Here is a 14,802-nt window from a genome sequence, read left to right on the forward strand (position 1 = left end):
TGAACAACATTTGCTTCAATCTAGCTTTTTATACTGCTTGATAACAAGATATTATTAAAATGATTTTCCCAAACCAATACATAGGTGTTGAAACACTGAGAAAAACTGAGAATTCCAGCAGTGTAATCTTTATTCATGAAAATAAACTAGGAAGAAGAAATGGGTGGGAAACAACATTTTTTTTAATGTTTTCATGTTCTTTACTCACTATTTCCTTTTGCAGGTGTGGCCTTTTTTCCATTCCATAAGAATCTCATTTTCAGAAGAGGAAGGAAAAATAATGTCAACCAAATATACTGGATGTCTAAATTAAGATACTGAGTTGTCTTTTGTTGCTTTGATAGCAACAAAACTGTCTCTCTCTTCCTCTAGTGCTGAAGTCTGCATATGGTTTCTGGTCTGAATAATTTCATCACTTTCATACTGTAGCCACGGTGGCAAATCTAATTAAGTGTTTCCTCATTTTATGGAGGACATAGAAACAGAAAGCTACTGCCTTTGTAACTATAGTGGTGTGAACAGCTGTAATACACTCTGTAAAATACTGCCTTCAGAAATTTTACTGGAAATTCTCTGTATTGTTTCATGTGTGAAACACTGCAAGTCCACTTTAATTCAATAAGATTGCAAAACACTATGATTTGATAAAAATCATAAAGTAAAACTGTCAGCAGAACACTGCAAAAGAGCTAGAAAAGTTATTCTAATATGAAATACTTCCTGGTGTCATCTAACTAAGGGGGAATGGAGGCAAGTTATAAGTATATTTCCCCCTTGGAACTGAAATCATGTTAGGTCTTCTGTTGCCAGAAGACCCTGAGCATCTCTAGTAGGGCTAGGATCCCTTTTCTCCATGTGTTGTAGACTACTGCATAGGCCCCAGAGAGTGTAGAAATTAAATAGTATGATGGTCCAATAGATGGGCTGGGTTGTTTTTCAGTTTACTGGTTTCTAAACTAACTGCTTAATTCTTAGATTTCCCCTTTTCAAATTATTCAGTATGAATCCAAAAGTCTGTTTACTTTTTCTTTTTGTCTGCAGTTATGTTGGCTGCAGAGAGCTCTGCTAACTTCAACACCTCTGGATATCAAGGATAGCCTCTGTAACTAGTCTTATCTACAAGAAAACTCCTGCTGTACCCTATTCCTGTCATCAACAGCCCCCCTGGTACCTCACCTTCATGTACAAAAGTAGCAAACAGATCCCAATAGGGCTGTCAGTGCAGTCTCCACAGAAAGACAGAATCTTTAGCCTGGTGAAGCAGTCAGTTTCCTTCTCCTCTCTTTCCTTCTGGTTGTTGTGTGATCTTGAGTCCCAGCCATGGCTTCCATCAGTCCACAGAAGGGTAATACGTCCATTGGTATAAAACAGCAGTCTGACAGGATTTAGTCCAGCAAGTTGCCTTTGACTCCTGATCACACAGCTAAATTTTGCTGTACGCAGATGTTTAGAAAATGCTCTGCTAATTGAGACATCTAATGGCTACAAAGAATAGCCCCTCCTCCTCTGCCCCTGTCACTACTGAGAAAGATGCCTTCAAATTTTTCCTTTCCCTGCAGAAATCTTTGCATGGATTTGAAGAGAATAAAGGTGCAGCCTTTAAATGAAGTGTGCAAAGTCTAAATACATTGTTGTGAATTAAGTCACAGTAAATTAATCACTGATTATACAAATTAAGATAAAAAGTGGAGCTCGTGCATGGCATGCAGTGCAAACCGTACAGGGCAGGGACTGCTTCTTGCCATGGCAACCTCATCCCAGGATTTCTCCTCAGCCTCCTACTTGAAAAAGCTGCACCACTGCTGTCATGCATTGTGTCACTGATCTAAGGAAAGGGACAGCTCCCACCTATGGGAGAGGAAACCAGCCCTGGGGACTGCAAGAAGGAAAATTACACTTATCCCAGAAACAGGGAAACTGGCCAGATTTATATGCCTTGTCCAACACCATAAAGTTTATGCAGAGCTTGTGAAGAATTTCTTTTTTTTCACATAATCCTTTCAGAGAGCTGCAACTGTTCTAGTGATCTGCGGTGAAGAGGGGATACAGAATTTTAATTTCAAGTCTGTCTCAGGTTCTTCTTAATATAATGTCTCTCTTAATGCTAGGAATTAACAAAATGCTTAACAATTTGTTGAAGTGCACTATGACATATTGACAACTAGAAATGAATACGTCACCAAAAAAGATTAAAAAGATGTAATTGAATGAAAAGCAAGCACATATATGTAAACATGCACTAAATATATGAAATGTATAAATGTGTATATGTATTTTAATACGTGCTTATGTAGTGTGTGTAAAGTGTGTATATGTATTTAATACATAAATACATCTGTATAGGCAGTTTACACTTAAAATCCAAAAATATCCTGACCATGCAGAAAAGCAAACATATTAAGCTCACATGAGACTTAAGTTTCCAAAGATATTAATTTTGTCGATGCCACGTGTTACAACATATACATTACAAACTATTCATGCTCATTCTTTCTAGCTGGGCTTCTTTTGAAACATGTAGAATAGGAGACTGTGTGCTGCAAAATTCAGAGCTGGGGCACAAAAACCTTTATTCTTCAGTTACATTAGATAAATTAGAACATTGTATTCCTCATGCCACAGTGTTCCAACTCCAAAATCTATGAGTAATTTCATTATGACTACAGAGAAATAAAATTTGGTGACACTAGATAAGTTGGGGAAGATGAAAAGACTGCATATTGGGATGGTTATGAAGTCCTACCACATATAATGGAATATTTAGCTCCTGAGATGACAAATGGAATCTTTAGGGCAATAAAGTAATAAAGACCCTGAGTGAGCAAATCAGTAGAATGAAGCTACCCTGGAGATTAAGCCAAGCATGTACTCATTATTTTGCTTAAATGAGATAGAACAAAAATTACTTACTATTACATACCCAAGACAGTTACAATTTCTCCAATAGTAGAGTTGTAGTATTGCAAAAATTGCTGATGAATAAGTTGACAAATTTAAATTTCTGAACTTCTTTGGAAATTTTTTTAAATTTAAAATAGAGTATTAAATTAATTTGGCCATACACCAGCTGCACATAATAATTGTATTTCTGTTTGCTCTTGAAAGATAGGATGACAGAAGCAGGTCTATGGTCAGTTAAAAAACAAATAAAGAATTTGTATACTTTATGTATATGTAAATTACAACTTGATTTTCACAAACACCTTTATATATGTGGCCTGCAAGTAAAATGTAAAAAGTTTTGCCATGATTTGGCTTACTGTTCTGAGTGCTTTTTCTGAGACATGAATTCCCATGACATTCCAGCAGGAACCACTTCCCCAAAATTTTTCCTGGTCATAGCACATTCTGCTGTAGATAGCCAAAGGTAACACAATACTGTTTTTTGTTTCTTTAAGAAAGCATCATCTCTCCTTAAAAACTAAATTTCCTTTAGTTGCTTCTTAATCAATATGAATTCTTTCTAGTCACTGGGAAACTGTCTTTTCACTTAATTAATGAAATTAATTTTCATTTTTTTGAACTAGCAAAACATATTAACCCATCTGAAAAGCACACACAAGCTTGCTTGCTGCTTCATGCAGCACTGTGGGAAATTTAAAAACAAAGTTCCTGCAGGAGATGGCCATTTTAAAAAAAGTAAAGAATGCAGGCTGAAGAAAAGTTCTCCCAGGATATTTGCACTATTCAGTGTAAAAGCATTATTTATGTTTCTTTTCCTCACTTCAGTTTATTCAAATACACTATATTTATAACAGAACAAAAGACCAGCAGTGAGGAGTCTACAGTGTAAATGCACATTTTGGCAAAGAGTTCCATTTGGAAGAGAAATCCACAGAAAAGTGGTTCTAAAAATAAGTCAAATATAAAGTAACCTGTGTCTTTATCTGCTTCATTGTTTGGTAAATAATCTGATATAACTAGAAAAGAAAGACAACAATAAATGTTTGTTTATGTTGCTATGGCTAGTAATCTCCTACTTCAGGATGGAAGCTTTTTCCCTCTTGTCTATTAGTGTCTGAATTAATTCTTTCACTGTACAGCTCCATTTCATCTTTGATTGACTGCTCTGGTTACATCAGTGGCTCACATAGTAGGCTGAATGGATGCATTTTCCATGTAAAAATAGCTAACAAGTGTTATGTGCCAACTAACCAAAGATGAGAATAAATAGTTTAAAAAGTTCTTTAACACTATATTTTATGGGTTTTTTCCTATTGTTGTTATTCTCCTACTATACTAACACTAGATACAGTTGTATTACACAATCTATTATATAAAAGCTGTTATTTCATTACAGGCTCTATGAGGAAACTCTCTTCTTCACAATTATCTAATTTTTATAATTTTGCAACACTTCAGGTTATTTACTTCAGTCTGAAGAAAGGTAAGTAGTACTTTAAGGTGGGTGTGTACAAATCTGAGTCCAGTTGATTTGAAAAGTCAAGAGTGGAAAACTGTTCACAAAGAGTAGTTTGCTTGCTTAGAAACACAATAAATTAGTATACAGATAAAAGAGCACAGAAATGCCTCTACTGTTTCTACTGCTTTCTTTTGGCCAAACTTTCTTCTTTGAGTGGTGTCAAGATAATCAGTCCCTGAATTATGATCTAAGTAGTCAATATTTTTATTCAGTAAACTGTTTTTGGAGCTAATAAATGCATGAAATAATTTTTTCATTAGCGAAAGTAATGAAAGCAAGCAATATGGGGTAACTGACAAAATCTTCCTATTATTATTACACAAGAAAAGAAATATCTGACCTTTTCTCAGATCTGAAATTTTCAACTTCACAGTGCAGTGTACTACACTTAAACAGGACTAATCAGCTGCAAACACTGTCTATATAACAGCTGACTGGATAAAAGTCCTGCAAAAGGTTCTGGGTCCTACGGTTGATTACAAGTTGAATGAATAAATAATGTCATCCCAAGCAATCACACCAAGGATATACATAGAAGGAGATAGGCAGCAAGATTGTACATGAAGCAATCGTATTGTTTTGGCTTGTATAAAATCTCTACTAAAATTTCATCTTCCATTTCAGACAATTCACTTCTAAGAAAAATGCTAAGCTACTGAATAGGCTGCAATAGAGAGGGATCAGAATGATTACAGATCATCAGAAGATGATCCACAAGGTAAAATTGAAGAAATGAGGGCTGGGCAGTGTAGAAAAAGGCTAAAAAATAGGAAGGAAGATGAAAAAGCTCTTGTTTATTGCAGCAATGAATGAACATATATTAAGAAGAGTCTACTGGCAAGGCTAGATAACCACTTTAGTGGATATGCTAGAGAGATTGCAACATCTCTTTCAAAGAGCTAAGGAAATCTTTGCACTAGGCATGGAAAAGGCAGACTGTTTCATCACCTGGAGAGGTAAGAGAGGTAACTTCCTGTCACCCAGCTCTATTTATTCTGTCATGAGTAAGACATCATTTCAAGGAGGGAAAAACTGAATGCTTATGAATATCAGTTGTTGACAGATTAAAAAACACCACCAGGTACTTGCATGCCTGTTTAATTAAATAATGTCACTGCTTTTTAGAAATACTAATAAAAAGAGCATCACAATGTTATGTGACAGATATAAATCTAGCCATTGCACAGATTAATGAACTTAATGCAAAATGATTACATTATGTTTCTCTAAGGATCCTTTCCTCATTTTCATTTGTGTTTGCCCTACTCATATGTCAATTCAAAATTTACTTTGTTGATTTTATTTACATGGAAAGCCCTGTTAGTGTGTCTTATGTAAATATGTATGATTCTATGTATGCTGTATACCATACATGCACTTTCTATGTACAGTATCAGTGATGACATCATATTCAGAATAAACAAAAGGTTCTTTAGACAGTCTCTCCTAAGGGCAAAAAAAAAATGATTTTAATGAGATTTCTTGTGGATCCCCCAAATTTCTTTTTGCAATCCACAAAAGAGTTTAAATATTTATTAATGCATTAAGCTAAAGACATTTCTTCTGTATATTTTGGTCTGTCTCTCCAAATACTCTGTCTCCCTTAGATCATGACTCTACCATTGAAAGTTTGATTTACACTTGATTTCTAAGTTCGATACTAAGATAAACCTTTACTGGCACTTTCTGTGGTTGCTGCAATAGGCTTTCATGGCCCATAAGAGATTTCTGGCTGTGAAGGGTTTCCATTGACTTTATTTTAGCTAACATACTTTTTACTTAGCAAAAATAAATCTGAACAAGGTATCATTTTTAGCCTCAGAGTATACTTCCCAAAAACCAGGAACTGTTAATGTTGCCACATCAACAAAAATCTTTCAACGTGTATCTTCAAGATTTATGGTAGCGTTCCATGCATTACTTCTCAATTGGAAAGATTTTATCTGTGACCTTTTCTCACTACAGAATTTATAGCATTTGATATTCACTGCTACAGGTTAAATTTCAGTTGTTCTCTTCCAATAATAATAAAATCCTCTTGAAACTACTTTCTTGTTATTAAAATGTCCATTGTTTACAAATAAACAACATGATTACCTCTCACTGTGGCTTCTGATTGGTTAAAAAATATTGCAACATTGTTATAAATTTTCCATTTTATTAAAACTATTCCCAGGAGACTAATACTTTATCTGCATAGCAAAGTAATTCAACAATTTATAGTAATGCTCTGTTGGGGAAAAGAAGAGTATTTTCCCCTCTACATAAGTCATGTGTCAAAAAAAATTGTACAATTATCAGTTTATTACTGTGATAAGACTCTAAGAAGCATTCCTAGTTCCAATTACATCTGTACAATTCCACCCTTGAAAAAAACAAACATCTGAACTCTGCTAACCTGTCACTTTAAGCTGTTCACCTTCATAAGACCTGAAAGCAGAAATCAGACCCCAACCTCAGGTTTTCTAACTAACTGGATTTCACAAAGCTTTTTCACTCTTTAATGAGGCATCTCAGAATTCTACCAGGTCTTAGCACTCTCTGCTATTTTCTGTGCTGCATTTGGAAGGCATACCTTCCAAAATACAGCAGACTGTTGGGAAGCAATTGCTTCTCACAGCAGCAAGGTGCAGCCCACCAGCGCTGTTTTCTCTCTCTGGAAGGCCTGGCTCCAAGGTTTAAGTTCCTACTAAATTCTGGGATGGGAAAACTGAAACTCAAGCACTAAAATTTTTATTTTGATGGGGAAGAGAGTCCTTGATAAATGTAATTTTCCTGTGATTGCTGAGCTCAGGGTAGACCCACCATGGGACATTTTCTAGCGCAGGATGGCCCATGTGATGCTCAGGGAGCAGGACCAGCTGCCAGGCTCTGCAGGGAGATGCTGCCCCTTTGGAGGGTTTCTGGCTCCAGCTCCTTCTGATCTCAGCAGATCCTTAGCACCTGAGCCTGATGTTTTTGGGGAGAAGACCACAGCTTTCATCACTGCCTGCTGTGGGCATTTGCATGCGTGTGCTGCGGCAGGGAGTGTGCAGAGGGGATCAGATACTGCAGCTGACTAACAGAGCTACCTGGCAGTAACCCCAGCTGGGACAAAGCAGAGGTTCTCCCCAATCCCTCTGCTCCCTGATTTTATTCTCAGCAATGTCTGATCATTCTCCAACTATTCATGAGAACTTCCCTTTGAGCTACTTTATCCTCAGCTGGTTAATTCCAATGGCAAAGGTTAAGTTGTGCTATCAGCTGGCAGAACAGTCCTTCCTGTTTCCCACACATCTCCCTTTAATGTGACAAGGCATTTCACTGATGCTTGTAGGACAATAGCACTGATTCTGTTTCCACCTGAATTAGTTGCAAAACAATCTACCCACTTTTCATGTTTCACTGACTAAGTCCAAGAAAGAAAAGGTTGTGGCTCTTATAGTATGATTTATTTTCAAGGGCATTGCAAACTGCTAATGGTCTCTGGTCCACACAGAATTTGCTGGACATACAAAGAAATATCGCAAAGAAAACAGTTCTAATCTGTGATCATCATACTCAGATTAAAATAAAAAAGCAAACATAAACCCCCAAAACAGCAATGCCAACAAGTAACATCCCCTCCCCCCCAAAACCCAAAACAAAACAAACAAAAATCCCCACTTGCTGAGATTAGCTGGCAATGAAAAGTGTTGAGAAATCCAAATAAATGGACACAAAATATTCACTTATTCAGTAAATCAGAAGTGCTATTGTGTTAGACATATTCAGCCATACAGTTTGTTTCAGAAATAGAATCTTCAAGATGTGCTTAGCTTTCTAATCACCAGTTTAATCGTTCAAGAGAAAAAGGAGATCACACATTACTCCAAATTTCAGGGTCACAGGAGAAAGACAGATCTTAAGTTGCAGGAGCTTTGGTATGCAAGCAGCAGAAGGCATTTCATACTACCTCCAAATATATTGAGTGTTTTCAGTCGCTTGAGGAAGAAGGGGTTATCAGAAATTTTTAAAATAAATTCTCTCACAGGATAATACTGTGGTAGCACAGGAGATGGAGAACTATGACTGCAGCCTCAAGAACAATCTGCAGTCAGCATTAATTGCAAAAATGATCACAATGTTGCCATCTGTTTCAGTGGAACCCATTAACAGTTTGTGATACTTTGAATACATAAGCCTCTTTGTGCTCCAGGAAATTTACTGCAGCAAAACTCAGTTGTCACAAAAATGCGTTCAACTTTAGCCACTACAGCTCAATGAATATTTCCCCAACTCCTACTTCTTCCCATCTCTTTTTTTTTAAGCCTTTTAAAATTCATTGCAGTTGTATAATGTATTAGGACATTAAGTCTTCCAATTGCTTCTCACTACTAAGAGAATCATTTACAGTCTCCATTATGACATAAAAGACCTTTTTATTCCTTCCATATGAAGTCACTGGTAATGTTTACCTCTAAGATATCTAACTTAAGTGCTCTGAAATACTCCATGGAAGATTGACTCTCACGCTTGCTGTCACTAAGAGGGAATAATTTGGAGAGAACAACTTTCCTACTTACATGCCTCATGTAAGTACTTAAAGTTAGGCCGAGTCACAAGCTGTATAATAACAGTGTAACATTAAAAGGTGTCACAAAGAAGAGATTTATATATTAGTGCTGCCCTGCCAATAGAGGGAAATTTAGAAATCCTATTATATACCTTATAATTCTAACAAGTGGTAATGCAGAAAAACAACATTCTACTGTCTGAATCTCCAGAGTTAATACTCTCTTGTCAAATTTGCATCAAGATATTGTCATTCACTGAACTACAGATACACTTATGCCAACTGTTTATCTAGAAGATGGCCATGTATTTTCAGAACACAAAAGAAATGCAAATTAGGATGATGGAACCACTAACTTTTTTACCTTTTGTTTTCTCTGAAGTGTAAGGTGTCCCATCCTATTCATCAACACTCTTTCCAAAACACAGGGAAAAGATCTACAATTATATGTTACCATCTCCTTTCATGTTATTTTAATGCTGAGACATATATTTCAGCTGGATACAGAATGTATTTTTATCAGTTTAGCTCTGTGAAATTTGAAATTAAGGACCTGAGCATCAACCTTTTCTGGGTTTCATTTTGCTTGTGATTTGGCTCAGTAGAAATGTTATTTATACCTTTCCAAATCAGTCTCTTCCTACTCATTCCTCCTAAACTGATGTATGAACCAAAGAGCAATGAGCTCATCATCTACAAATTCTGCTTTGAGAAAACTTGTTGGAAGGGAGGGCAATGGGAATTGAAGAAAGAAGAAAATGGTATTTAAGAACTCAGGCTAGCACAGATTTCTTCTTCTCTTAAGCTGTGCATTTAAATATGATTGTTTCCATTTAGAAACAAAACCCTTTTGTTCTGCCACTTCCTCAGAACCTTCCAAAATAGACAGGAATTAGCTATCCATTTCCAAAAAATTTGAAATTCAAAGTTGTGAAATAATTATGCTTGGGGGAAAAAACCAACCAACCAAACAAAACACACACACACACACAAAAAGAATTTAAAAAATAAAAACCAAAACAAAAAGCAACCATAACTGCAACCCCCAACTACAAAAAAAAAAAAAAAAAAAAAAAAAGGCAAAAAAACCATCCCAAACACAGAACACCACACCGAACTCTAAGAATGATAATTAAGAGTCTGAAGTACAAAAGGGTAATGCACTGTCCTCTTCCCCAGTAGGGAAGTTCATTAGCAGTGGAATTGTGTCATTTGCCCATCTGTTCATGATTGCATTCGCCGCAGGAATTAAGCGACGGAAGTGACGTTTCAGGGCTCAGCACAGGCGGCCCAGGGCACCACGCACACCTCCGGCTCCACAGGGGCACCTGCTCCAGCTCCAGCTCCAGCTCAGCCTCCTCTCCAGCCTTCTCCCTGGCCTAGGGTGCCCGGATGATTTACACCCGTCGCCTCAGCGGGGCTGGCCTGGATTGTATCTCTGGGACGGGGACAGAAATTAAATTTAAAAAAGGTGGCACGTGGTCTGAGTCGGACTAAAGCCGTAGTGAGGGGGAAATTGCCCTTCCAGTGGTTGGAGGCACACAAAACTGGTGTGGGTACATCCCGAAGAGTGGGTGCTGAGCAGCTGCTGTAGTATCAATGAGCGATTGAAACGGGCCCTCATTAGATTTGCGCTGAGCTTATTGCTTGTGCCAGTCTCATTATTATTGGTGACTAAACTGGCAGATTGTCAGGATGCCTCATGGCGAGATGAGCTTTTGCAGCTCTTTGTTTGTAGTTATTATAAACAATGAAGTGAAAGCAATCCCCTGGGCATATTCATGTCTCAGATGTTTTTTGCAAGCAGCAATCAGCTTGCAGAGGCAGCAATGGTAAACAACTTCTTATTTTAAGAAGCGATATTAATTAAAGCACGAGGCATGGTTCTGAAAGAGAACTTGTTAATTATTTAATGTCACCTGCACTATCAAGCCCACCAGTTGGAAATTGTTTCGTTTTGCCTCAGATGGGTTCTGCCTGTCATCTGAACCGGTGGAAAATAATGTGTGGTGCCAAGTGCCAAAAAAATAGTCAGGGTACATCTGGGAGTCATATCACATTTTAATGTACAATCCAGGTTTATTACTTCTAAAGAATTCTGAAAGTGAATAGTATACCATATTACACAGTCTGTCTAAATGATAAATTTAATTATGAACATTACATTCCTCATAAGAATAAGGAGAATATTAAATGGACTTAAACTGTAGATATTCATGGTTATTGAAGTTCCTGGCCATCTACTGATATCACTGCATACCAGTAGATGGTTTGGAAACTCTGCCCAGCCATTAAATCAAATAGTGTGAATCAAGGGTTTGACATCTGCTAAAACACATACACATTAATTTTTTTTTTTACTTTTAGCAAATCTTCCACTTCCATTCCTGTAGCACAAGGCTTTCTGCCTTTCTTGAAAGACCTACAGGTGTGACCAGAGAAAACAGGATATGAGCTGGAATCACTAGGTTTGAAACTGCTCAGAGGTGCACATGAACCTTCTGAATTTGTTTCAGGAGAAATGGTAGGGTCACTGAGAACCACCAGGACTCATTTGGGTGCTAAGTCCTGCACAGGCAGAAAGTCATTGGTACTGCTCAAAGGTATTTCTAATTTTAATTGAGAAAGAAAATTCCAAAACATGAGTTTTTGTCATGAAAACATTCTTGTTAAGTGCTGGAAAAGTGAACAGAATTTTCAAATTCTGAAAAGCGCCATCTTTTTTATAACAATAAAAATTTAGGCTTCTTTCAAATGAGGACCAATCAGTGACTTTTTTTTCAAATTGACATAGGCTATGCTTCTGCGTCTCAGAGAACAGTATCTGATATTTACGTCTATTCCTAGCACTATGTAGGAATAGTGTGTATATTGCGTATACCAGAATATGTAAATAAAAATTCATGTGAGAAAGGACCCGTCAGAACAGGCTTGCATGACTAAGAATCATCCCTAAGCCGACTTCAAAACATTAAACTGCAATGGCAAAGCTAGTGCTTTAAGGGTCATTAATCTCCACCAGAAAATTTGACTGAATTGACACCTCAGTCTTCTTGGTACATATACCTAAATTCTGGCCTGCAATATAATAGAAGACAAAGAGTTTAGGTTTTCAACTCCCAAGGAGAGGATATGAAACTCTGATTAAAAGTTTAAAAATTTAAAAATAATACTGTCCTCAGTGTTCTGAGGACATTTTTTTACAGCAGACTCAAATAAAACAAAACAATAGGAGAAAAATAGACAAGCATAACAAAGTCAAAGGCATCAGCAGCTGCAGTAAAAAGGAATGGAAATTAGGGACTAAGCATGCAAGAAAAGACAAGAACATTGATTCATTGCTTGCTGATTTGTAAACCAGGACTGTATTTCTTTGCCTGCATACACTGTGCAAGGAAAAGCTTGGAACCCTGAGGACACAGTCTTAACCAAAGGATCTGCAGTATTAATGAATTGCAATTCTGATAGACTGTGAGATCCATCAAAGACTGAGAAGAATACAAAGCTTACCAGAGAGGTTAATTAATTATCTGATAGGTAGAGATAAGACAACAGGAGATCTATATCCCAAGTTGATCTAACCTAAAAGTTGACAGGGCGTAGCAGGAAGGATGTTAGCCCCAGGAAGGAGTATATACCAAGGACAGGCAATCAACGTAGTTGGATCTGGCACTCCCTCAGAGCTAATAGTGAAGTAAACATTCTTAAAATGGAGCACAAAGGAGTTGAAAAGTATTATTTCAAAAGAACTTGATTGTGGCCTGTTCCTTTAAGAAACAGTTATGATTTGTGAGAACAAAATGCTGCAGTAAGTTACAATCCTATTATCACCTTGCAACACACTAAATTGATTGCACAATAATGTTTCTATTTTTTCCTCACTCTCTCAACCATACTCAAAGGTGTCTTAACAGTCAATAAAGCAACAACAGCAGCAGCCACTGCTAGACAACATTTTTGAATGGGATTAATTTCACTTTCAGTGGAAAACAAGAGCATATTTCTGCTAGGATTAAGGGTCTGGAAAACTAGCAACTGCAGTTCAGGCACATTTTCTTTTTTACAGAGGAAAAGAGCTGGGGTCAGTAGAAAGTGGGTTGTAGACGGTGTTTTTTTCAGGTGCCCGTTTCAATACTAACATGAATTCCACTTCAATTGATGTCCAGCCTGAGCTAAAAAGAAAAGTAGACAAAACAAAACAACAAAACCCCTCCAAACTATCAAGTTTGATCTTTCACAAGACAGCCGAACTTACAGCTCCTTATTTTTGTAATCATTCATGAACCAACGCATACTCTGACACAGAACATAAATTTGCTCAAAGACAGTCAGACTAGGTCATGAAAGCAATTTTTACTTCAAAAGTGGAAGTTATTTTTTCCTACAATTTAAAAGCAAAGGAGATTCAACTATCTAGAAATCTGTCAAAAGGGAAGTTTATTCGTTATTTGCCCAAAGATTCCACATCTCAAACTCCATTTGGTAAAATAATGTGTGTTAACAGTTCAAGTTTTCATTTAGGAAAATATTTTTTGTCATTCATAAACAGTGGAAATACCTAGAATATTTTTTTAATTGCTAAAATAATTAAATTATTGGAGATGTTTGTGAGTATGAAATGTTTTCTTTTAGTGAAAGATACCACACTTCTTGTGAAACTCAATTTGAAAAATATGAGAGTTGTGCTATACATCTCAAAGGGTGCCTCAAGATTATGGACTTTTATTACCATCAACCCTGTGAACTTCTGCTGGCATCCACTCTCGTTTGCATTTCAAAGGTGGGCAGCCAGGATGCACTGCCCCACCGTGCACAGAGGTGCCAGCTGCTGAGTGAGGGATTTCTGAGATAAACCGATGACTCCCTTAGGTGAAAAATAAAGGAAAGGCAGCATTCTAGGCACTGAGCAGTAGGGAGGCTTACATAATATTATGATTACAGCTCCAAATGGCCTTAGCACAGCCCTAAAATGCAGAATATCTCTTTTGCTAACTTGCTGTTTCCACAATATTCAAGACACTAAGAACTTTTACTGTAAGAAAGTACAGACTTTCTTCTTTCATATTACCAGATAATGGCCATAACGTTGCAAATGTACCCCATTTCAAAGGAAGAGAAGTTCTGACAAGATTTTTGTTATTGCAATTGGTCAATTAGTCAGCAGCATAGGAATGTTTCTGTTGCTTACACATCTTTAAAGTGTATAAGTGTATAAAACAATTTAATGAACAAATACTTGCAATACTGCAATAATAATATCAATTTTCCACTTCTACTGAGCAAAGCTAAAAATCCTGATATATTGAACAGGAAACAAAACTAATAAAACCGTAAATTTTATAAAATTATCAAAAAATTGATAAGGGAAGTATGAAATAACAATAGTTACCATCTATTACCTAAATGATCACATTTAGCCTTTCCTAAATACTGAGTTTGGTACCTCTGTGGATCTTCCAAAGGACTTCATGTTTTCCCAAGTGCAATAATTATTGTCTGTATTTAAGACCAGTGATTTAAAAAGCAATGTAAAAATGGTGAAAATTTCACTGCCAAGATTTCACAAACACTTTCTTTTGCAATGAAAACTTTCTGGCAAAACATACAAAAATGTAAAAAACCAATACAACTTATTGTTGTATCTCTGCTTTTCTCTGTCAAGAGTCTAACCCATCAGCTCCCCACAGAGACAGACTTGAAATTGGGAGTAAGATTTAGCAACATTTTAGGGATACAGCTTTGTACTGAGCTGCCTTGATCATCAAAAATCAGGATCATGCTTGTGTTCTGTTTTGGTTTGTTTTGTTGGTTTTTTTTTTTGTCTCCAGCTATGGCTCCAGGTGGT

The sequence above is a fragment of the Fringilla coelebs genome (assembly GCF_963513975.1).
Source record: "Fringilla coelebs genome assembly, chromosome: 3".
Classification (NCBI taxonomy): domain Eukaryota; kingdom Metazoa; phylum Chordata; class Aves; order Passeriformes; family Fringillidae; genus Fringilla; species Fringilla coelebs.